This window comes from Elephantulus edwardii, unplaced genomic scaffold, assembly GCF_000299155.1.
Source record: "Elephantulus edwardii isolate Elephantulus edwardi_28Jun2011 unplaced genomic scaffold, EleEdw1.0 scaffold00216, whole genome shotgun sequence".
NCBI classification, from domain to species: Eukaryota; Metazoa; Chordata; class Mammalia; order Macroscelidea; family Macroscelididae; genus Elephantulus; species Elephantulus edwardii.
This window is the reverse complement of record NW_006399966.1, coordinates 3,941,466-3,968,361: the sequence shown is the minus strand read 5'-3', so window position 1 is coordinate 3,968,361 and position 26,896 is coordinate 3,941,466. Positions and strand designations below refer to the sequence as shown.

The following is a 26,896-nucleotide window of genomic DNA, read 5'->3' as shown; positions in this document are numbered from 1 at the left end:
AAGTCACATCATTCTTTCTTCTAAGTAATAACACCCTACTTGTACTTCTTACACGGACAACTAATTTATTCTTCTGGAAGTCCATATAATTTGCAATATTATAATTCAAAGCCATTGATTCTTCCTTAGATCTTCTTGATTTGCTGTACAACTCTCACATGTAAATGAAGCAATGGAAAATAGAATAGCTTGGGTCAGATGAAACTAAGTCTTTAAAGATGACATCCTTGCTTTTTATCACTTTACCACTTTTTATCACTTTAAAATGATTCCTGCAAAACAACTATGAGATAGTATCTCACCCTAGCAACAAAAGCAAAGTTTAAGAGGCCAGCAAACAACAAATACTCATAAGGTTCTGGAGAGATTGGAACACTTACTCACTGCTAGTGGGAGTGTAATATAGAGCAACCACTATGGAAGGCGGTCTGGCACTTTCTGAAAATGGTGGAAATAGAAATACCATTTGACTCAACAATTCCACTACTGAGGATATACCCTAAAGAAACCACCCAAACAGATGTTTATACTCATGTTTATTGCTGTGTTACTCATAATAAATAGCAAAGAGATGGAGGCAACCCAAGTGCCCATCAACAAACAAATGGATAGGAAAACTATGGTATATTCACACAATGGAATTCTATGCAGCACTGAAAAACAAGGAACTCACAAAATACTGTACAACATGGGTATCCCTGGAGGACATTATGCTGAATGAAATATCTCAGTAATGAAAGGACAAAGACTGCATAACACTACTGTTATAAATCAGGGCTGACATGGGGGTTTGGAGGAAAACTAGGAAAAGAGTGTATAGGCAATGAACACTGCATTGGAACAAAGAAAAGAAATGTTTAAAAGGAATATATGATTAAGCATTTATGTGTGACAACAGTCCAGAGTAAGAGGTGCATTGCAAAGTGGACTGTGGTGGGGGGAGGGGAGGTAGGAAATTGTGCAACAATGAATGACCGTTTAAAAAATAAAAAAGAAGAAAGTGATCTGGGGAAGCTCTAGTGGCCTAGTGGCAAGAAGCTGTACTGCAATCCCAAAGGCGCTACTATCCCAAAAGTACATGGTTCAAATCCACCAGATGCTCCTCTGGAAGAGCGGCAATCTCCTCCTGTGCCAGTGGGATCTGATTCGATGGTACACAACAAGGTGGCGGGGGGAAGAAAGTGAACTGGAGGGGAGGGAAGAAAATGTGCAATAATGAATGAATGAAAATCCAACTTTTCTGTGAACTTTCATTAAAATCACAAGTAAATAACAATATAAGAATAATAAAAACAGAGATCTCTGGCAGCAGGTTTGCCAGATACATACATTCTTTGATTTCCTGACTTTTGCTTCTATGAGTGCTATGAATGAAAGTAAAATGAAATTCTTGAAAATGTCACTATTTCTAGAATATGAGAACTGAAGCACAAACAGATTTGTACACCAATGTACAGAAGCAATATTCACCATCACAACAACATGGAAACAGCCCAAATGTCAAACCACAAATGAATATATTGAGAAATTATGGTACATTCACACAATAGAATACTACGCAGCACGCAGGAGCAATAACTTTGTAAATTATTACCTAACTTGGGAGGGACGGGAGAACATTATGCTGAATGAATTAACTCAGTCACATAAGGATAAATATTGTATAAAATCATTACTCTAGAATGAGTATAAGGATCCAGGAGGGGCGGGAGAGGCTGGAAGCAGAGGGATGTGGATGTGCAGGGGGCCAGGGAGATTAATCATTGGATTGTACAATTTGATGAGTGGGGGGGGTAAGGGAAATGGAAAGAATTTGTTCAAACCTGTATTCAAATTTTGTAGGGGAAAAAATGTAAAAAAAAAGAAAAATGTCACTATTTCAAGATTTTTTTTTTCACTTTCTATAAGCAAGACTGTGATCTGCCTACTGAAGTTTGTTAATGAGTCTTCCTCCACACACACACACACACAATTTAGCTTCTTGAGTGATATGCAAAACATTCAGACTATCTGCCATTCTGGTATGGTGAAAGGATTAGTACCCTGCCACAAACCTTTTCTGATTTTAAAACATGCAGTATCATCTCCTATTCAAATGACTTGGTCTATGCATAGGCTCCACATGAGAATTCCCATCCACACAATGAAATGCCTTTATACAGGCAAGAAATCTCTTTCTGATATTTGTCAAAAACCCCCACTTTCTGATATTCTCTGCTTTCAGTCAAGATCCACTTGAAAACAGCAATGATATAACTTGTTGGACAGCCTCTTCTGAATCCACCTTGAATTTCTGGCAGTATCCTGTCATGCTGTTTCAACTGTTTTTTAATAAACTTCAGCAAGATTTTACTTGTGTATAATACTGTTTGGTAATTTTCACATTATACTGGATCACTCTGGGATTTTTTTGAATGGGCATAAACATGGGTCTCTTCCAGTCAGTTGACTATGTGGTATCTTCTGGGTTTCTTGGCATAGACAAGTGAACACATTCAAGGATGCATCTGTTTGTTGAAACACCTCAGTTTGTATTCCATCAATTCGTGGAGCTTTGCTTTTTGACCAATGCCTTCAGTGCAGTTTAGAATTCTTCCTTCACTGATACTGGTTTTTTACTATAGCTACTTTCTGAAATGGTTCTGTGATGACCAATTCTTTTTGGTACTCTGTGTTTTCCTTCCAACTTCTTCCTGAGGACTCCTGTATCATCCAGGACTTCTTCAAAGTGCTGGAGAGCAATGACATCAGTTTAAAGACTAAAATGTTCTTGATCCAAGCTATGTTCTTTTCAGTTACTTGTTACACATCTGAAAGGGCAAGTTTCAAAGTCTCCTGATTCCCTTTTGGTTTTTTCTTTCTTTTTAATTATCTTTTGTTTTCTTCATGAATGTCTCTGCTATAATCTCATAACTCAACTAGCCATCATTCTTTAAATTCAGAGGGATATATTCAAGATCATATTTCACTTCTATGGACTTGTTTTCATTTTCTTCATCTTCAATTCAAACTTGCATATGAGGAATTAGTCTGTTCCACAGTTAGCCCTTGGCCTTTTTCTGAAGGATTATGTGCTTTTTCACCATCTCTTTCCACAGAGGCAGATAGCTGAGCTGATGTTAAGTGTAGACAACTGGGAAGTTCTAATAATTTTTCTCTGCTCTATTGATAAGCTTATAATTTTGTTTTGGATCAGAATATCCATTTTTTCTTTTCATTCTTGTTACAAAGTAAAAACATGAAGACCTATGAATCTTAAACTAAGTGCAATACTGAAAAAACTTCAACCTGGTCAAAATTAATTGTGTAGAATGATCTAACTACTTCAATATTAATAACTCTTCATTATTAAAATTCTACTAAAACAAATAGAAGTTATGGTAAAATTGTAGAAAACTCAAACAAGATCCACACCTCACACCATGCACAAAACCTAACTCAAAGTGGATCAAGGAAGGACCTAGGACTAAAATCAAGGACTATAAACATCATTAGCGAAAAGCTTGGAAGAACCCCAGAAGCACTAATCCACAACAAGAACAGTCTTCCAAGTATCCTGAAAAACCTACAACCAGGAAAGGATAAAATAGATGAACGGGACCTTCTAAGAAGCAAATCCCTATGCACATCCAAAAACTTCTCTAACAGGGTAAAAAGGGAAGCCACAGACTGGGAAAAAATATTTGGTAATGACATGTCTGATAAGGGACTTATGTCATTACCAAATATTATCAAATGGGATGTATCCCTGGCATACATCTTTCCTGATTTTGAACCGTGCAGTGTTTCCTTGCTCTTTTCTGACCACTGACTTCTGGTCCAAGTACAAATTTCGCATAAGCACAATCAAGCATCATGGAATGTCCATTCTTTTCAAGGTTAGTCACAACTTGTTGTGATCCACAGTCAAATGCCTTTGCAGAGTTAATGAAACACAGAAAGACATTCCTCCGGTACTTTCTGCTTTCAACTAAGATCCAATTAACATTGGCTATAACATCTCTAGTGCCATGGCCTCTTCTAAACCCAGCCTGGAGTTTCTCTGTTGATATACTGTTTCATTCACTTCTGGATAATCTTCAGCAGGATCCTGCTTGCATGAGATATTAATGATATTGTTTGATAGTTTCTACACTCTGTCAGATCACCTTTTTTGGAACAGGAATAAATATGGATCTCTTCCAGCCTGTTTGCCAGGTAATTGTCCTCCAAATTTCTTGGTGAGAGCATTGAGAGCAGTAGCAGTTTGTTGAAATATGTCAGTTTGTATGCTGTCAATTCCTGGGGCCTTGTTTTTTGTCAATTCCATATGATCATATTTCCTCTTGATCATATTTCATTAAATTCTTCTGTGTCAGCCAATTCTTTTTGGTATTGTGACTCTGTGTACTCCTTCCATCTTCTTTGGATGCTTCCTGGGTCATTCAACATTCTACCCACAGCATCCTAAAGGGAGGGCTGTGGTGGGGGTGGAGGTGGGTGTGGATGGGTGGGTGTCTGTGTGCTCGCACTTGTGAGTAGGTGAAGTGCTCGATGGAATTGTACTGCTAAACCAGAGGCATTGGGGAAATGCAAATTAAAAGCACCAGCAGCAGCACTACACATCGGTTGGAATAGGGTTTTTTACAAAAAAAAAAAAAACACAAACCCAAACTAAAAAGTAACAATGCCAAGTGCAGGTAAAATTACAGAACAGAAATTCTCATAAATTGATGGCAGGAGTCAAAATGGTATAGCCACTCTGGAAAACACTGGCAGGTTTCTTGTAAAGTTAAATATACTTAGTATACAACCCTGTAAACTGTTCATAGGGTTTACCTTTAGAAGGGAAAACCTATGTTCACATAAAAACCTGCAAATGTTCACAAAAGTTTTACTGGTGCACAAAAAGTATTCTATGTCTGACAAATAAGGAACAATGGAATATTATTCAACAACAAAAGAATAACTATAGTGACAGCTGATTTTATCAAATCTGTAAAGATTCTACAAATAGCTTTCTATGAAGATGGTGCTGAAAGTGAAGAAGGAAGCCCTGCTCCTCCCAAAACTGAAGCCAAGCAAAGGCATGAAAGGCCAAGAATGCAGTCCTCAAGGCCATCCACAACCCAAAAAAAAAAGAAGATCCGCATGTCACCCACCTTCCGGCAGCCTAACACACTGAGACTCCAAAGGGACCCAAATACCCCCTGAAGAGTGCCCCCAGGAGAAACAAGCTTGACCACTATGCCATCATCAAATTTCCCCTGACCACTGAGTCAGTCATGAAGAAGATAGAAGACAAGAAAATACACTTGTGCTCACTGTGGATGTCAAGGCCAACAAGCACCAAATTAAACAAGCTGTAAAGAAGCTCTATGACACTGATGTGGCCAAGGTCAGCACTTTGATCAGGCCTGATGGAGAGAAGAAGGCCTATGTTCAACTTGCTCCTGACTATGATGCTTTGGATGTTGCCAATAAAACTGGGATCATCTAAACTGAGTACAGTTAGCTAATTCTAAATACAAATTTTTCTCACCATAAAAATAAAAAAGAAAGATTCTACAAATAACATAACTTACTTAGTAATAGAGAGAGTAATTTTCAGTACTTACATGCATATCTCTGTGGCTTCCCCTAATAAACAAACCAATTAAAGCTGTAACATCTGGGGAAACAGAAAAACAAACTTGTTCTAAATATTGCTTTTAAAAATGTTTCATCTACTTCTAAAAGACGCTGTGCAGCAAACCTGAAGGCATGTGGTTCAAATCCACCAGGTGCTCCGTGGGAGGATGGCCAATCTCTTGGGCTATTTACAGCCTCTCAAAGTTCATTAGAGGGTCAGCTACTGGTTTGTTCCAACTTGACTGCACATGAAGATGACAATTAACTTCTAAAATCCATGTAACCTCATCAAAATAACATCAAGAAAACAAAAATCCACATCATAGGGCCAACAGGCAACATCATAAGAGATGGAGAAAATATAGAAATTGTCAATTTACTTGGATCCACAATCAACAGTCTTGGTACCAGCAGTCAGAAAATCAATGTTGCATTAGGAAAGTCTGCAGTTAGGGACCTCTCCAAAGTGCTGAAGAAAAAGGATGACCGTTTAAAGACTTAAGGGGCACCTGATCCAAGCTATAGTCTTTTCAATTATTTGCTAGACATCTGAGAGTTGGACAGTGAATAAAGATGACAGAAGAAGCACTGATGTTGTGATGCGGAAGAAGGGCACTAAATATTCTATGGATTAAACAAATAAGTCATGGAGTGCAGCTAGGATTCTCTTCACAGGCAAGGATGGCAAAGTTTTATCTCAATACTTTGGGGATTTTGTTAGGAGGAGCTGTCCTTGGAGAAAGCTATCAAACTTGGAAAAGTTGAAGATTAGCCGAAGGAGAAGACCTTTAATGAGATGGACTGAAATAGTGACTGTAACAATGGACTCCAACGTCGCAGTGATGAAGAGGATGGCACAGGATAGGGCACAGTTCAGATTTGATGTTTATAGGGTCACAATGAGTCCTACTTGACTGAACAGCAGCTCACAACATAACATCAAAATGACAGAAAATTCATTACCAGTAAACAGACAGAAGAGAGAAGAAGGGAGGATAGGAAGAGAAGGGGACAGTTTTTAAAAACTCATATTCAATGTTTTAAAATAAAAGGAGAAAAAGAATAGTTACCCAACTCCAAGAATGCTTGTAAAACCTGTTGGTGTATATTTTTCTGTGCAGATTTCTAACAACAATATAAGTGTTTTACATAAGACCAAATGATCAAAAATTACTGTAAGGCAAAGACAAAAAGGAAAGGGGATAGAAAAGTGAGAGAACTAGAAAGGTATAACCATAATGGAACAAATGAGAATAATGGCATAGTAAGAAAAACTAAACAATAATACTGAATATTTTGAACAGAAAATGTTAAATGGAAGCCCAATTTGCTGTGTAAACTTCTATATTAAACACAGCATGATTATTTATTTAAAAAAATAACTTTTCCCCAAATATGTCCATTTGTAAACCCTTAAATGGCTTTGTTTTTAATTATATACTTTAATAAGGGGAGCAGTGTACTAAATAGTTAAAAATATTAGTATTTTAAATATTTAAAGACAACTAGCACAAAGTTTACTCATCTGTAACATGAAGCTGTGTGAACTAGATCTAACATTAAAGTTTTAGGTACAAACTCAATTTAACAAAATATGTATAGAAAATAATTTTATCAACCTATAAATAAATAATCCTAAACAAGTTTAATTCAAACAGTTTAAACCACCTTAAAAGCAGACTTGAGGGAGGAGGGAACCATCAGAGACAAAGGCAAGGATGTGGAAGCACTGACTAAAAAAAAAAACTTTTCTGTGTGAGCCAGCTTCTTCTTCCCCCACGCTCTTCTTTTTCAAAGCTATAAAAAGACATGTTATTTTAATCCAACACAAGATTGTGTATCATCTACTAGAAACCCTTCTAGCACAGGGTATATGGATAGAGTAGCTGAGCATATCTGTGGTGTACAGGAAAGGTACACAAAGACTTTCGATAAGATAAATGCCACAAAAGAGGTACAGTCAGAAAGATGAAGGAACCTAGACAAGGAGTGACAGGTGAAGGGTCTAACTGGACATGAGCTGGATTCTTAGGCTCAAGGATAAATGAAGAAGAGCTCTGGTGGCCTAGTGGCAAGAAGCTGCACTGCAACCCCAGAGGCGCATGGTTTGAATTCACGAGATGCTCTGCTGGAGAAGGAGGGGCAATCTCCTCCTGTACCAGTCAGATCTGATTTGACAGTACACACACACACACAGAGAGAGAGAGAGAGAGAGAGAGACAGAGACAGAGAGAGAGAGAGAGCGCGCGCGCACAAGCAAGTGAGCGCGAGCGGGAGCGCTGAAGAGGTAACTCACTGAGGAAGTAGTAGTATACTACAGGATTTTTTTTAAAAGTCATAGGATTTATTCTATGATGCATGTCCAATTAGCAGAGATCTTTAAGAATAAGATTTACTTTTTAAAAGTTGATAATGGAAGCTACCAACTCTGCCAGCTTTGTATGAAACAAGGAAATAAAGGCTTCATTCTCTAAAAAAAAAAAAAGTTGACAATGGGATTAAAAAAAAATAAAAAGCCTGAGGAAAACAAAGGTGGAAATTGCTGAAGAAGATGAGTAGTGTAGATCTGTAGGAAACAGCTTTAAAAATTAAACAATTTAACAAGAGGTGCACTGCAAAGTGGACTTGGCGGAGAGGTAAGAAAATGTGCAACAATGAATTAATTAAAAAAAATAATAATTAGACAATATCTTTCTCCAAGAAACAGGAATTAAGAATTGATGTATCTATTCCTTGGTGGTAAGGAACTGCATTGCCAATCCAAAAGTAGTTGTTGTTGTTGTTAAGTGCCTTTGAGTCACAGGTGACTCACAGTGACCCTATGAAGGAGAGTTCTTGACGCTTGGGTGCCTTTCATCCTCTCTCCAGGTTCATAGGGTTACTGGAGGCAAGCTATTATGGAAGTGGATGCCACTCCTCCTTCCAAGCTTGTTTTAATCAGGGAACTCCACCCCACTCTCTGTCCGCATTGGGTAGCCAACCATTAATGCATTTGACAAGTCAGTGTCACAGTGTTCAACCTCACAGCAACCACAAGTGACTGCAGTAAGGCAACAAGTGACTGCAGTAAGGCAACTTGTACACCAGGGCTATACGACCTTGAGGAATATCTGAAAGTATGCGGTTCAAATCCACCAGCTACTTCATGGGAGAAGGATAGGCAAGCTCCTTCTATGTGATTTACTGCCTTTGAAAACTTGCTGGAGGGTCAGCCATGGGTTAGTTTCTACTCAAGGGTACACAAAATTGACCATTAAAACAAAAAACTCATTGCTATTATGTGGAACCAACTCACAGTTGAGTCTCCAAGAGATTCCAAGGCTGCTCAGCTTTCTCCCTTGGGGCCACTGGTTAGCAAGGTAACTCCCTATGGACTAGGACATGAGAGTTCCCTGTTGATAATTAAGATAACAGGAGGGGATAAAAATCTCAAACTCCTGCTGATCTGTCAGAATTTACTCATAGCGAACCCTGTACTGGGTTTCCGAGGATATAAATTGCACAAGAAGAAACTGTTAACATCATTCCCTCAGAGCCACTGGTGGATCTGAATAGCCAAAGCAGCTTAATCTTTGAGTCAGCAATAAAATTCCCTACAGACTAGAGTTTCCTAGTAAGATAATAAAAAAAGATAGATAAATTTGTCTCCTCCTTTTATACAAAAGGAGCAAGAACTTGTGGAAATCAAATAATTCTAAAAAAAATCTTTACCTATAAGAACAATGTTAAATGTCAAAGCTATACTCTGGAGGCTTTAAAATCAAACAAGTTAAGTGTACAAACAAAAATATACCTGCTTTAAAACAACAAACAAATATAAAATAAACACTAGTCACATGATACATTGGGCAAATATGCTCTCAAAGACTTCTTAAAAGTGTTATAGAGCAAGGGTGCCAATTTTAAGACTAAGGTGTGCCTGACCCACTCAAAGTAATTTCAGCTGCAAGCATTCATTAATAGCTAGTATGGAGAATGTATGAAGTATGAATCTAGGAAAGTTAGAAATCTCAACTTCTAACCTGGCCTAGTGGTAAGAGGCTGTGCTGAAATCCCAAAAGCATAAGATTCAAATTCACCAGATGCTCCGTGGGAGAAGGCTGGGCAATCTCCTGACTTGTGATTTAAAACTGCCTCTGAAAGCCTGCTGGAAGGGTCAGCTATGGATCAGCTCAAACTCAATGGCAAAACAACAAATATGCTGGTAATGACAAATTGAAGAGGAATAGTGTCACATTCATCATCAAAAGGAAAATTTCTAAGGGAGCTCTGGTGGCCTAGTGGCAAGAAGCTGCACTACAACCCCAGAGGAGCATGGTTTGAATCCACCAGATTCTCTGTTGGAGAAGGAGGGATAATCTCCTCCTGTACCAGTCAGATCTGATTTGACGGTACATACAAAAAAATAATTAAAAAAAGAACATTTCTACATGAAACACAAAGAAAATTAATCTTAAAAAAAAAGGAACATCTCAAAATATGTCCTGAAGTACAATGAAGTGACAGGGTAATATTTGTATGACTTTAAGGAAGATCTATTAGAATGATTATTTGAACATATGCCCCCAAACAGCCAAAGATAAAGAAATTGAGGACTTCTAACAACTTCTGTAGTCTGAAATTGATCAGACAGGCAATTAAGATGCATTAAAAAATTAAAAGCTGGTGACTGATGGAATTGAGGCTGGAGAAGGCATCACAGAATTCTGTACAATTAATGTTTTATTCACTGCAAACATCTTTTTAAAATAATATAAAAAGAAACTGTAAATGTGGACCTCTCTTAATGGAATACACAGGAATCAAATTTACTACATATCTGGAACAAGATGGTAGAAAAGCATAATATCAGTAGTAAGAACAAGGCCAGGGGTCAACTGTGGAAGAGATCATCAATGAGTCCCAAGCAAGTCCATGAAGAATTACATGACACTAAGCTTATCCCATCAGAATTTTAAAAACAAGAATAGATTTGATGCATTCAACACTAACCAAAGATGACTAGAGGTATTTGTAGGATATCGTATGAAGAAAGCAAAAGGTCATTAAAGTGAGAAAATAATAGTTGTAGTAATAATTCTTTGTGATCTGATTTTTTTTTCTTTCTACTCATTCTGATGATCTGGGGGCTTTAAGAAGATTCGAAGGTATGTTGGTTGGGTTTTTTGTTTGTTTGGTTTGCTGCTTTACCCTGCTTTTACTTTTTTTTTTAAGTTTCATTTAGATCTCTCACTTCCCATTAGATATTGAATGCAAAATCCAAATCAGAGTACTTTTGAAAATAAAGGGGACAATATGAATAACTATGTTAAAACTAAAGGCATAAATTTAAAAAACCTATACACTTGTCTGGTAAAAATTCACAGAACATTCCTAAATTTTTAGTTTTAATAAATGTTGGAACATTAATTCTGGTATCTATGTTATTTCTCTAAATACTAACTGTTTTCTAAGCTGAAATACAGCTATTCATTTATGCTAATCAGAAACCTAAGTTCAAAAAGATCAGACTAGAAACCATTCCTGTTTTAAAAAGTATTCAAATACTTTAAAATGCACACACATGTTTTGAACCACTGAACACCAATAATCGACGACCTGATGAGTTATGGGTTGATATCAAGACATCATTCATGAAGAAAAAGCACATGAACAAGGAGGAGAAAACAAAACCCCTAAAATGGATGTCAGGAAAGACTCCAAAAAATGCACTAGAGTGTCAAGAAGGAAAACCCTGTTTAAGTAAAAGAGCTGAACAGAAGACTTAAAGGGCAACTTCAGAAGATAAATATTGTGTATAGGTCCAGTGCCAAGGATTTTAGTTTTCTTGACATTGGGATATAACTCATACTAAGGACTATAGTCTTTGACATTCTGCAGTAAATGCTTCAAGTCTTCTTCACTTTCTGCAAGCAAGGTTACATCATCTGAGTAATGTAAGTTATTGATGACTCTTCCTCCTATTCTGATGCCACATACAGTTTAAAGAGGTATGGAGAAAAGATATAACTATGAACACCCATTTTGATTTTAAACCATGCTGTGATAGCCTGCTCTTTTTGGATAACTGCTTCTTTGTCCATGTATAGGTATCACCTGAGCATAATGTCAAATGCCTTTGCATAGTCAATAAAACAGACATCTTTCTGGGGGGAAAAAATGCACACACATTCATCTGACTTTCCTTCAACTACCTTTTCTCCCTAACAAACAAACAAACACAAAAACACCTTCAGCATGTAGCAGATCTAATTACAAATGAACAGAACTGGTTGAGTTTCGTATCATTAAAATACACAGTAGTTCTGATTCCTAACAGGTCAAAGATTCTGCTTCCAAACACAAAACAAATGCGGTAACTTCTCTATTACTAATTCAGTGGTGGTGATTCTTTAAATATAAATAGAGCGATAAGGATTGCCCTAAACTTATCCACATATGTAGAATCTTATTATTTACTAGCTGGTAATTGTGGCATCCACACAGTTCCACATATGTGCCCTTTCCTGTGATTAACGATATGGTAATTAGTAGGAAAAAATTAGCACTGGAAAAAGAACTATAAAGAAAGACTTTTTGTAATAAACTACAACCAACAACCCATAATCTCAAATAGCAAGATAAATACACTCTATGAATCTCAGTTTCTTCCCTCTTCCTACGACCATTAAAATTTAATGTATTTTCTTTTTTTAAAAAAATATAACACATAGTCAAAGTTCATGGATCTAAGTTTCTGATGAACAAATTAATTAAGATACTAACATGCAGATTACCCAGACTATTTTATCTTCTATCTGATTTCTCCCATTTAGACTAGGACTGATTTCACTTCATGAACATTGTTGGGTGCTGCCAAGTCAATTTTGACTCATACCAAAAGTTATTTCCATTTAGAAAGTGGACAGAACCACCACTGTGGTTAATTCCTTATAAAACTCTATTCTTCACTGTTGTCTGCATAATTAGAAAGGCTAATTTACAATAATTTCTAGCATGTGACTGTAAAAGCCAAAGCTCTCAAGTCAGAAAGCAAACAAACAAAAATCATTACTCTTATCATTTCCGAGCTGTATCACTTTCTCTCACCCTGTTTCCTAAGTTGTAAAGTCTGGATGCTTACATTATAGAATTACTGCATTGGTTAGAAAGTTTGAAGAGGTACAAAGCAATAGATTAACATTAATCACTGTTTAGGGAAGTCAAGAACCAAAGGTTAAATAATGTTAATTCTATTTTCTTAAATTAGGAAAGTCAATAGAAAACAATTAAGAACTTAAACAAAATCATCATACTAGATGTCAATGTTATGAGCACATCCATCTAAAAATATATGTTCACCTCCTTGACATACCAAATACTTCTGGATAATCTGAGTAAGGCCAAAAAGGACTCATGGGAGAAGGGAGAATCACTATATTGAAAAACCTGTATCCTTTAAAAATAATGTGTTGTTGTTATTGTTAGGTGCCATTGAGTTGAGCACAAGCCATAACAACCCTATGATAACAGTTCTTGAAGTAAGATGAAATCATTGACAATTTCAATCTTTTCTCCATCTATCATGACATTGCCTCGTGGCCTAACAACTTCATCATACCTAGATCCACAAGCAACATGCATGGTACCACCAGTCAGGAGATCAGGAGACATACTGCATTGGGCAAGTATGCTGTCAAGGACCTCTCCAAAGTCTCCAAAGTACTAAGGAGCAATAACATCAGTTTAAAGACTAAGGTGTATCTGATTCAAATTATGGTCTTTTCAATCACTTGCTATGCACTTGAGAGTCAGACAATGAATAAGGATGACAGAATAATCAATGCCTTCGAGTTGTTGTGATGGAACAGAGTACTGACTATCTCAGGAACTGGCAAAAGAACAAACAAATATGTCTTAAAGAAAGTGCAATCAGAGTGTTCCTTAGAGACAAGGATGGCAAGGCTTTGTCTCACATACTTTGGGCACACTGTTAGAAGGGGCTAATCTCTGGAAAGGGACATCATGCTTGGAAAGGTGAAGAGTCAGCAAGAGAGGAAGACCCTTAACAAGACGGAATGACACAATGACTGTGACAATGAGCTCAAGTATGTCAGAGATGATGAGGATAGGACTAAGTTCATATTCATTGTTCATAGGGTCACTATGTATACTCAACAGCAACAACAGAACCTGTACATGGTTCCTGAAGCAACTATTCAAATAGATCAAAGGATAATAAAAATTCATTATCATCTAATTCTAACTCAGAGTAATCCTATGTGTTAGAGACTAGAACTGCACCAAGGGGTTTTTTGTGCTCTGTAATCTTACTGAAGCAAATCTCCAGGGCTTCTTTTGTGGTACTGTTGCACTTTAAAGAGGTCCTTGAGAGCAGATTTGTCCAATGCAAGACATCTTTTGATTTCTTGATTGTTGCAATAACAGGACAATTCCTTACAACTAGCCACCGGAGCTCCTTTCCTTACAGTTGGGTAATTATTGACTATACTATATTCTCTCTCTCCATATCTGTTCAATCCATATGCTGAGAAAATTATTCAAGAAGCTGGACTCTATGAAGAGGAAAGAGGCATCAGGATTGGAGGGAGACTCATGATGGATGGGGAAGAGGCTGAAACTGTCAATAGCTTCATCTTGCTTGGATATACCCTTGGTATGAACAGTCAGGAAAGAAGAAGATGCACTGCACTGGGAAAATCTGGTTAGGGACTTTTCCAAATTACAGAGTCGTGATGTCAGTTTGAGGGCTAAGGTGTGTCTGATTCAGGCCATAGTCTTTCCAGTTACTAGCTATGCATCCAAGACCTGGACAATGAATAAGGATGACAGAAAAATAATTGGCTCCTTGAGCTGTGTTGTTGGAGAAGAGCTCTGAATGGCTCATGGAGGGCCAAGAGAACGAACAGATGTATCTTGGAGATGGTGCAGCCAGAGTGCTCTTTGGAGGCAAGAATGATGAGACTTCGCCTCACAAACTTTGGACATGTTGCTATGAGGTGCTATTCCTTAGAGAATGACATAATATTGGGAAAGGTGGAGGGTTGGCAAAGGAGAGGAAGATCCTCAACCAGGTGGACTGACATGGTGACTGCTAGAATGGGCTCTTGTGTGTCAGAAAATGAGGATGGCACAGGACAAAACACGGTTCAGATCTTTTGTTCATTGGGTTGCTATGAATCATGCTCAACTTGACGGCACCCAACAACAACAACAAATTACTCATCTGATAATTAAAAGTAACAGGGAACTCTGGTGACATAGTGGTAAGGAGTTGTGCTGCCAACTCAAAGGCAGGCAATTCAAATCCACCAGCTGCTCCACAGGAAAAAAGATGAACAATCTTCTCTTGTGGAATCTTCATCCTCTGAAAACACACTGGAGAGTGCACTATGAGTTGGTTCCAACTTGATGGCACATAACAACAAAAGTTCCTGGGGAAAATCACTTCTTAATTATCTCCCAGTACTACTCTCAAGGTAAATATGCTCCCTGGTATTTATTATAGCCAGATAATTTGAGCAAACTTCAGTAACTAAAGCCATCATACTACTACTCAAAATGTCAGTGGTTCAAGTTCAGCAGTAGCTCTGTAGGAGAAAGATATAAAGATTTACAGCCTTAGAAATCCAGTGAATATATATCTGGTTGTATACATGTCACTAAAAATAAATTATTTTTTTAAAATGATCAATGACTTTTTCTCATTATAACTAAATCTGTGGAGCCATTTTATATTTCAATTCTGTGAAACACTAAGATGGACTGTCACTCCATACTGAAATTTGTGTAACTACAATAAAGAAAGATAACCAGTGTTTGAGATCTTTTAAAATAAGTTCAAATGCAGTACTATTAGAAAATAGTTTTTGGTTATATTGTGTAGTCATTGTTGTTAGGTGCTATTAAGTCAAGTATGACTCACTGGGATCCTATGAACAACATCTGAACCCTGTCCTACCCTGCACCAACCTCATTATTTGACATACTTGAGCCCACTGCAGCAATCACTGTGTCAATCCACCTGGTTGTCAAAACTCAGTTACCCGTCTATTTATTACACCTCTGAAGCTATAAACTGCACTGGAGATTGCCCATCCTTCTGCAACTGGTTGATTTGAACTGGCTGGTAGATTCAAACTGCCAGAGAGGTGGGGACTTTGGGTTACTACCATAACTACCCAGAGATAAGGCTCTCAGCACTTCCTCCTAAGAGGGAGTCAAGAAACTGCTTCATATGTATGTGAAAGTTGTACAATAAATGAGGAAGAATGAAGAATTCATGCCTTTGAATCGTGGCGCTCATGAAGAATATGGAATATCTGATGGAAGCCAAAAGAACAAATCTGTTTTGGAAGAACTAGTTAGACTACTCCTTAGAGGTAAAAATGATGAGACTTTCTCTCAGATACCTTGGGCATGTTATCAGAAGAGTCCAGTACTTGGAGAAAGACATCATGCGTGGAAAAGTAAAGTCAGTGAAAGAGAGGAAGACTCAACTAAATGGAATGGCACAGTGATTCCAACAACAGGCTTTAAGCATGGCAGAAACTGCGGTGATGGTGGTGCAGGATCAGACACAGGGTTTTATTCTGTTATGCACAGAATACTGAGTCACTGTAAGTTGGAGCAAACTCTATATTTAACAATAATACATACGCACAAGGATTCCAGGTAGGCCAATGGTTAAGCACTTAGCTACTAACCAAAGGCTTGTGGTTTGAATCGACCCAATAGCTGCTATATGAGAGAAAAACACAGAGATCTGCTTCTGTAAGGATTACAGAATCATCATGTGTTACAGTCAACTGTGACTGACTCTGGGAAGAATGGGAATCCCAGAATACTTGATTGTGCTGATGTGAAGCCTATACTTGGATCAGAACAAAGAAACACTGAATGGTTCAAAACGGAGAAGGGTCTACGCCAAGGATGTGTCCTATCTCTATACCTTTACAATCTATATGCAGAACAGATTATCCTGGAGGCTGTGCTCTATGAGAAATGTGGCATCAGAATTGGAGGAAGACTCAACAACAATCTGCATTATGCAAATGACACAACTCTGCTTGCTGAAACTGAGGAGGACCTGAAGTACTTGCTGCAGAATGTCAAGGACTGTAGACTTAAGTATGAATGAAGCTCAACACCAAGAAAACAAAGATTATCACTAATGGGCCAACTAGCAGCAACATGATAGATGGTGAAGAGACTGAGTTTGTTAACAGCTTCAGTTTGCTTGGCTTCACAATCAACAGTCTTGGTACCAGCAGCCAGGAAATGAAAAGATGAACTGCTGTCTCCAGAGTACTAAAGAGCAGCAATTTCAGTCTGGAGACTAGGGTGCGCCTGATCCAGGTCATAGCCTTTGCAATTACTGGCTATGCGTCAGAAAGCTGGACAATGACTAGGGATTATAGAAGAATTGATGCCTTTGAGCTGTCGTGCTGGAGAAGAGTACTGAATATACCATGGACTGGTAAGAGAACAAACAGATTCATGATAAAGAGGGTGAAACCAGGCTGTTCCTTGGAGGCAAGGATTCTGAAGCTCCATCTGACATACTTTGGGCACACTGCAAGAAAATACCAGTACTTGGACATCATGCTTGGGCGAATAGAGGGACAGCACACAAGAGAGAAAGACCCTCAATGGGATGGATTGATTCAGTCACTGAGGTGGTAGGGGTTAGTGTGCCAGAGACAATAAGGTTGGCAAAGAATAGAGCACAGTTTAGGGATGTTGTACATAGGGTCAGTAGGAGTCACAAGCAACTCGATGGCACATAACTACAACAACACAGTCAATGGCACATAATAATAGCAACAACAAATGTACAATAACTTTTTCTTTCCAAATATTCCTAAATTAAGTTAAAATACTATACTTATTTAATTCTCAAAGAAATCAATTAAAGAAGCATGACAACACAGTATATTACTTCTTTCAGTCTGGGCATACTTTTTTCATTTACAATATGCATTTAGCACATTGGTTAGACTGTCACAAATCAAATTAATAATTTACTTCTTGTAAGTGGAAAATAATTACTATGGTATCTTCTTGTATAGACTATTAATAGTAAATCAAAGATTTATTTCAGTATTTGTAGTAGTATATAACTCTTTTGGTAACTTCCACCATTCATTCAGCTTTCACTTAATACAAAATGGCCAGCATCACAAAATAAAAGTAATGCCAGACTAGGGGGGAGGGGAGTAGTGGCAAAAAAAGTAATGCTAGACCAAAAAACAAAACAAAACAAAACAAAAAAAACCAACAACAACAAAAAAAACCCAACCAAAACCCAAAATATGCCAAATTGTTTCAGGGAAGAAATTTTTTTTAAATTTTATTATTTTTTTGTGCGTGTACCATCAAATTGGATCTGACTGGTACAGGAGATTTTCCCTCCTCCAGTAGAGCATCTGGTGTATTCAAACCGCATTATGTCTGGGATTGCAGTGAAGGTTCTTGCCACTAGGCCACGAGAGCTCCCTTCAGGGAAGAAATTTTAACAGGATTCAAAAACTGGATGCCTACCTTCAAGCTAGAATCCATTTTCATGAATAAATTATTAGATACTTATTAAGTCACAAGAACAAAGATGAACCTTCTACAAATGCTTCTGATCTATAATTCAAGATCTCATGAAACTTCAGTTATTCCTTTTCATAAAATGGTAATCTTAGTAAATAATGAAAATAAACTCTTTTTTTTTCTTTCATTTTTATCATGAACCCAAACAACTGTCAAATGTAAATTAATCACATCTGTGAAGTAGCACAATCATGATAACTGATTTTATATGTGTTTTGGTGGGTTTTTTTTTTTAACTCACAAATTTTATGTTTGGTTATATAACTTACATAAGCCTGAGGAAATGACAGATTCAATTGGGTAACATGTATATGAAGGGGAAAGGCAACAGGACAACTAGCAGATGAAGTTTTTGGGATTCTTACATACCTTCATTCCCCTCCTCAAAGCAACTTATAAATTCCTTTCTCTGTGACTTTGTTCCTTGTTATTGCCCACTATTTTAAAAGCCCTTTCTCTAAGTATATATCCTTCTCTGTTCAAATCACCTCCTAGGAGTCTTCCCTTAAATTAACCTTGCTTTGGTCACTTTTGTTGATTGCCTGAGAATGTACTGCTAACAATACCATTTTGTATCTGGTAGGTATCATGTCATACATTACCTTCGTGGTAGCTGAAATAGTATGGCTTAAAATCAGGAAAGGTGTGCATCAGGATTGTAGCCTTTCTCCATACCTATTCAATCTATCTGCTAAGCAAATAATTTGAGAAGATGGACTAAATGAAGAAGAATGTGCCAACAGTATTGGAGGAAGATTCTTAATAACCTGTTATGCACATGACACAACCCTGCTTGCAAAAAGTGACAAAAACTTGAAGCATTTACTGAAGAACGACGACTTCAGCCTTCAATGTGGATTACAGCTGAACAACAAGAAAACAAAAGTACAACTGAACCAACAGGCAACAGCTATGATGGCAGCAGTCAAAAAATCAAAAGGCACAGTGTACTGAGCAAATCTGCTGTCAAGGACCCTTTTAGAATACTAAGAGCAAGGATGTCAGTTTAAAGACTAAAGCTGTCCTCATCCAAGCACAAAGAACTGATGCCTCTGAATTGTGTTGGTGAAGGGTATCAAATGGAACAATCTGTCTGAGAGGAAAACAACTAGGGTTCTTCTTGGAGGCAAGGATGATGAAATTTTCTCATATACTTTGAACATGTTGTCGAGAGGCATCAGTTTTATGAAGAAGGTATCGTGCTTGGGGAAAAGTAGAGCATCAGTGAAAGCAAGAAAGACCCTCAATGAGCTATACTGACACAATGATTACAACAATGAGTTTCAGTGTGGCAGAGATGGTCATAATAACATCAGGAGGATAGGGTAAGGTTTTGATCTTGCTAGTCTGAGGATCTTTATGAGTTGTAGTTGCCTTGATGGCACCTAACAAAGCAAAAATAGAAGTCTTACCAAATTACCATCAATATTTTGAAATTATTATCTTTAAAAAAGATTGAAGTTAAGCAGCAGTTAAAACATCGAAAGATAAATTTTCTATCAAGAATCTCTTTAAGGTGCTAAAGAGTAAGCATGTCAGTTCAAAGATTAAGGTGCCAATGGTATTTTCAATTAATATGCACGTGAGTTGGTAAACGAATAAGGAAAACTGAAGAATGGATGTCTGTGAATTGTGGGGCTAAATATCCCATGAACTGACAAAAAGAACAAACAAATCTATTTTGGAGGAAGTAGAGTTTGAGTGCTCCTTAGAGGAAAGGATAGTGAAACTGTGTCGTATATTGTTAGGAAAGGCTAGTCTTTGGAAAAGGACATCATGCTAGGAAAGGTGGAGGGGTCGTTTAAGGAGACAACGACTCTCAAGGAGATGGGGAGGCATAGTGACTGCAGCAATGAACTTAAGTCCAATGGGGATAGTGAGGATGGTGCAGAATCAGGGAAGGTCCTGATCTCTCAATAAGCAGGGTCAATTTGAGCAGGATCCTTAAACTGTTACAACTAGGATTCTCATCCTTTCCACTTAAGGAAATTTTGCTAAGTGTCAGTATCACAAACTAAGTAATGATTTTCTAGTAAGAGTTCTTCCAGATGATGAAGAGGAAGACTCAGACAATAGAAATTAAATTTTTTTAATTATTATTATTTTTGTGTGAGTGTACCATCAAATCAGATCTGACTGGTACAGGAGGAGATTGTCCCTCCTTCCCCGGCAGAGCATCTGGTGGATTCGAACCATGCGCCTCTGGGATTGTAGTCGCAGCTCCTTATCACTAGGCCACCAGAGCTCCCCCAAATTTTTTTTTAAAAAAGCAGTTAACCCATCAACAAATGAATGAATAGAGAAGCTGTGGTATATTCACACAATGGAATACTACACTGCATTGAAAAACAAAGAACTCACGAAGTATTATTCAAAATGGATGACCTGGGAGGCCATTATGTTGAGTGAAATATCAGTCACAAAAGGACAAATAATACATAGTGCCACTGTTGTAAAACGGCACTAACATTGGGGTTGTGGGGAGACTAAGAAAGAGGGGACAAATAATGTATACTGCATTGAAGCAGATGAAGGAGAGAACTGTTTAAAAGTGATACATGATTAGGTATTATTATCATGACAGAAGTCCAGAATGAAGGCTGCATAGTGGAGTGTACTTGGGTGGAGGGATTGTAAAACAATGAAAGAATTTTTCTTTTACATTTCAAAGAGAAGAGTGAATTGGGGGGAGGGGTGGGCAGGGAGAAAAATGCAATAATGAATGAATGGAAATCCAAAGTCTCTGTAAATGTTCATTAAAATTAATTTTAAAAAGGCAATTAAAACATTCATGCTTTCATTAGAACATCAACTCTTTAGTATTTTTATTATTATTATTCTCTTTGAAAAGTAAAACAAAAATTCTTTCATTGTTTTACAGTCCCTACCCCCAGGTCCACTCCACTATGCAGCCTTCATTCTGGACTCCTGTTATGACAAAAATACCTAATCACATATCTCTTTTAAACAGTTTTCTCCCTCGTCTGTTTCAATGAAGTATACATCACTTATCCCATTTTTCTCAGTCTACCCTCAACCCCAATGTCCATCCTGTTTTACAACAGTGGCACCATGCAGTATTTGTCCTTTTGTGACTGAGGTATTTCACTCAACATAATGTTCTCCAGGGTCACTCATTTTGAATAATATTGTATGAGTTCCTTGTTTTTCAATGTTGCATAGTATTCCATTATGGGAATATACCACAGCTTCTCTACCCTCATTTGTTGATGGCCACTTAGGTTGTTTCCAACTCCTTACTAGTGTGAACAAAGCCACAATAAAGATGGGTGTGCGTATATATATCTGCTTGGGTGGCAGTTATGGTCTCTTTGGAGTATATTCCCAGTAGTGAAAATGCTGGGTCAAATGGTGTCTCTATTTGCAACTTTTGGAGAAAGTGTCACACCGCCTTCCACAGTGGATGCACCATTTCACACTTCCACCAACAGTGAATAAGGGTTCCAGTTTCTCCACAACCTCACCAGGATTTGTTACTTGCTGTTCTGTTAAATTTTGCTATTCTTACTGGGGTGAGATGGTATCTCATAGTTGTTCTGATTTGCATCTCAGTGCTAGGGATTTTGAACATTTCTTCATGTGCTTGTTGGCCATCTGAATGTCCTGTGCCCATTTTTCAATTGGACTATTTACATTTATCTTGTTGTGGTGAATGTCAACTCTCTTTACAGAGTACCACACAGAATATATGCTACTATGCTTCAGTCACTTAATTGTTTTGAAACTACATAAAGCTCATTTTCATGATCTCAACTAAAATTTGCTGAGGGTCACATCCTGATATCATATATGAAACAAGTAAAAATCCCACATACTGCATAAAAATAGTATGTGATTTGATTACTGATATTTACTATCATCATTACTTATACAAATGACAAAAATTTCTTGGTAAATTTTTATGTATTTACTATATGTATTTTATATATTCATTGACTTTTAAGACAAGATTTCCTGTTCCTTTTATTTACTATTACAGCTACTTTTATTAGAAATCTAATAACAAAGAAACATTCAAATCAAGGACTGAGTTACTTTTAAACTATTATTCCTCTGTCTCTGTAGGTTTTCAAACTGAAGAATATGTTTTCACTAGCATGTAGCTGCATCACTATTAATAGCTGCGCCATCACAAAATGCTAAGCATCATATCTTAATACATTATAGCTATATGGCACTGTACAAATAAAACTTTAATGAACCTACAATTTAGAGTGGTAAATGTATTTGTATGTTATGTTATATGGCATCTTTTCCACCAATTTATATGGCATTTCAATCTATAAACAGATAAGCCTTAATCTAGTAAAGTAGGCAGAAGTCATGTTTCATTCTGAAAATTAGGTCAGGTTCTTAAAGGAGTAGTTAAAACTTTCAAACATATTTTTTAAATAAACACACTGGCTCAGATCATAAAGATTTCCAAAGATCAAATACCATTTTAGAAGGATGGATGGATGGATGGACAGATAGAAAGAAAGAGTTATGATTTTAAATTAAACAGTAGACAATTACATCCTTCATGGAACAGTGTAACTTATCACTGGCAGAGCCTTTGGGAGACCAAGAAGAAACAGTATCTGAACAAAACAATCTAAGTAACAACTGTAACTATATGATCCATCTAAAGCTCATTTACTCTGTGACCTCGAAGTTTATCTTCCACAACTGATAACTCAAGTACAATTACATAAAAATATGTCACTGCCAGCCAAGACAGTATGCAAATTGTCATCATCATTCAGGATTCAAGCTTAAGTCTGAATCTAGGCCCTTTTACTAGCTTATGTGTACCTAAATTTCTGTTCTCAAGTCACTTAACTTGAAAATGGGAGTGATTAACAGCACCCACCTCTAAAGATTATTTTGAAGTATGAGATTATACACATAAAGCCTATAAAATAATTTCTGCTTATTTAATAAAGTATCAACTTTTTTAAACGTTTGGTTCTGATAACTATTATAAATACTTCCAAAGGCATACCATAATTAAGCTTTTTGCTATATTATACAAAACATCTTTGAAATTAACTAAAAATTCTTTCAATAAGCTCATCTCTCTGACTTCATACTAAATTTAAATTTCACAATTCTAAATGACTGTACCAAATTAAGGCAAAGAAAACAACAGATATCTAGAACTTAGCAAAGAGGATGACACAAGAAAATCCAGTGCTGTCTAAAGATCTGTTTAAAGAAACAGCACCTACCTACTGTGTTTGGAAATCTATAATGGATTTTTCAAGTGTATTATCATAAATGAAACAGACAACTATGTAATGGCTTTGCCTCATTTCTCTTACACACCTGAAGAGGAGTCCACATTTTTTGTTCTAGGATATAATCTACATTTAATTTATAATGATCTAAACTTGAAAAATGTTTCAGATGCCATACACTTCTTACATTCTTCTCCCTAAGAACTTTAAGTCAAAGGAAGACATCCTTAATTAAAGTCAATCCATATTTCCCATTCTTTAAACAGATAAAATAGCACTTTAATGTTTGTAAATGAATTCTTATGAAATTTTAGCACTTTAATTTACAAAAATTTTAACATCTCATAACTGTTTAAAAGGTTCTCATTCTCAATATTTTTTTGACATAAAATGCTAAGATATCTGAATTTAAAAAATCATAAAACTTTTCCTGGCTTACCCAACACAAGAATCAACTACTTTAACATAAAAAATAAAAGCAGGAAGTAATCTTAAATACATCTTCAAAGGACTACCAAGCAACCAAAAGTAGTTTTTACACAGATTCAACTTAAACATCACAGAATCATTGTTGTGGTGTGCCAAAAAGTATGACTCCTAGTGAGCTAAACAGCAAAATAGCTCATAAACAGTAGACCTGACCCCCTGCCCTATCCTGTGTAATCCTAATCATCTCTGATACACTGCCCATTGCTGAAGTCACATATCGGTCTATCTCATTGGTGGGTCTTCCTCTCCTTCCCTGACCCTACATCTTTCCAAGCATGATTTCCTAGGAATATTCTGACCTAGCAACATGTGCAAAGTATGAAAGACAAAAAAAGCTTCACCATTCTTGCTAGGAGTATTCTGGCTGCACCTTTCAAAAATCTAGGAATTGAAAAACTGGAAGCTAATCTCAATTTTTCCAGGCGACAGCCTTCCTACTCTGCTACTCAGTTTTCAATCAAACTCTCCTTCCAAACCTCAGCAACCCATCAGCTGGAATTCTGTAGCTGACAGCCATTTTTCATCAAAAACTAATTGTCCTTATTTATTTCAGTTTTATTATCGGGTCACCTTGAAATCCTCACCTCTGAGAACCTTTGAGAGATGTTATCAAACTGTCTCTTTAAAAATTACCAGGAAGGTCCATAGACCTTGTTTTTATATATATATCTATCCACGTTTTATGGTGTTTACAAAGTAACCTTTCTCAGGAATCAAATGGCTAACTAACATCGACTGCTCCAAACTTCACTGGACCTGCATCAGATCCTTTAAACACCTTGAGATCCTGGCCTGGGCTGCAGCCTGTACAGCAGGCGCATGATCACAAGGTTTTTCAAAGGCCCCCAGATCCCTTGCTGATGCAAAACTTCTCATAAGCGGGTCATGTCCTGGGCTGTCAAAGGGTCTGCTTAAAACGCTTTTAGTTATTTACTAATTCGTTCATCTCAGGGGATTTCAAGCCCTCTCAGGGTGCCTTTCAAAAGCCAGCTGGAGTCTTCCCGTGCGGCTTTACAGAACCGGACAACAACTTGAGTGCTGAGGTGCATCTCCTGACCCAAACTGCTGTCAAGAAATGCGGTAGCGATGCAGTGGCTTCTCTGTGACACTCAGAACCTGTTTTGCCCAGACAGGGTCAAACGGCCCCCACTCCCTCTCCACCTCCGAGATTTCCACGGTCACAACGCTCAACAGCTAGTTTTTTTAAGCACAGGACAAGTCACCCTCTTTTGGCCTTATTTTTCCTCCTCAATAATGTTTGCCGTCACAAGGACATTTTTTTTTTCCACATCAGCACCTGAAACTGGAGAAAGAGAAATCGAGCTCTGGGCACACTGTTCAATGGGCTCAGGGCGCCCATCAGCGCTACGTTCTCCTAAACCTTCCGAGGCAGGATCTGGGGTTTGCCTGCGCTGACATCAACCCCAGGGCTGTAACTTCGGCTGGGGTCCAAGCCGGGTCAGCTGCCTCCCAGCAGCAGCCACATTTCTGCAGGTGAAATCGCAATGTCTAGCTCAGCGAGAAGGCGTCTGATCCACTAAGGCACCATTTTTTACGTGCGAGAAAAGGGGGTGGGGGGGCAATGGACAATGAGAGGGATGTTATTATAGGGAGGGGAGTGGGGGAAGGGCCCGAAGAATCGTAGGAGCCAAACCCCAGGGTTCAGCAATATTCGCCCCCAAAGCCTTCCAACCCTGTTCCCCCACCACCCCGGGAGTCAGCCCGGCGCCTCCGCAGGCCCGGTGGCCCCGAGGGGAGCACAGTCCCCTGGGAGCGCCGAGTCCGGGGCTGCCGAAAGGCGAAGCGCAAACAGGCCGAAGCCGCCGAGCTTATGAAGAAAGAGACCGCGAGCCGCAGAAGATGCGGCCTCATCTCAGGCTGGGAGGCGCCCCCGCTCGGGGAATCAGAGGTGAGAAGAGGGCTAGCCGGTTGGCAAGCCGCAGCAGAGACGGGAAAGAAAGCGAGCCGGAAGGTTGCAGGCGCGACCGGCGCCTTCCCCGGGGCCGGTGCGGCGCCCGTGTTTACCTGAAAGTCTCGGTCCTCGTTGAAGCGGGAGAAGCGGTCCGCCATTTTGCCGCCTTCACCCGTCTCTGGACGATTCTCTCCGGTTCGCTCCTTCCCTCCCGCGACACCCGCCCCCTCTGCTGTCCCTCCTCCGTTCCCCGCCTCCTCCGACGCCCACCGGACGCGCGCAGGCGAGGGAGGGAGGGGGCAGGAACGCGCGTCTTGACGGGAGACCCGCCAGCGCACGCGCCTTCGAGTCCCGGAGGCGGAACCTTCTTCCTCCGCCCCTTCGTGAGCGCGCGGCCGAGAGCGACCCCAGTGGCGGCGCCGGAGGGTGGCGAGCGCTTCCGGGTGAAAAGGTCAGAGCGGCAAGGTGAGGATTTTGCTGTCGTGACGACTGGGACCCTGTTACATGCATTACAAAATCCTCCTCCTTAACCCTCCTGCTTCGTTCTCTGTGTATTCAGAGGTTTACCTTCTACCTAATTCGTTAAAGAACAGCGTATTATAGTGGTTGACTGGCCATTATTTTGTTATGCACCGTGGAGTCAGACTGACCCATAGCGGACCCTTCAGCGGGTTTTCAGAGGTAGTTAATCACATGGGAGGAGATTGCCCTTCTTTCTTCCACAGACCAATTGGTAGCTTCGAACATTGGCAGTGCAATTCCTTACCTTTAAGCCACCAGACCTCCCTTTCGGCCATTCTACTTTGTTTCAAATCCTGGTTTGCCCAGATTAACTGAGCACGCCTGAAAACCTGAATTCTCTTCCTAGAGTTTACATTCTGTGGAGGAACCCAGATAATGAATCAATTATATGATGGTAGCTATTAATAGGGTTTTTTTAAATTTAGATTGTTTATTTTTCATTTCAATGAACATCTACAGAGATTTTGGGATTCCATTCATTCATTGTTGCACCCTTCTCCCCGCACAAACCCCTCTCCCCTCC

The 26,896-nt window shown here is 38.5% G+C and overlaps 1 protein-coding gene across 1 annotated transcript in view; it reads right to left on the bottom strand.

The window, feature by feature from the left end:
* The window catches only part of GPATCH8 (G patch domain containing 8), an 88,591-nt gene extending 62,554 nt beyond the window's left edge, over positions 1-26,037 (bottom strand). The window contains exon 1 of the mRNA XM_006897837.1: positions 25,965-26,037. The gene's annotated coding sequence lies outside the window, so the exon portion shown is untranslated. The remainder of the gene's footprint in view (positions 1-25,964) is intronic.
* Between the last annotated feature and the right edge of the window lie 859 nt (positions 26,038-26,896).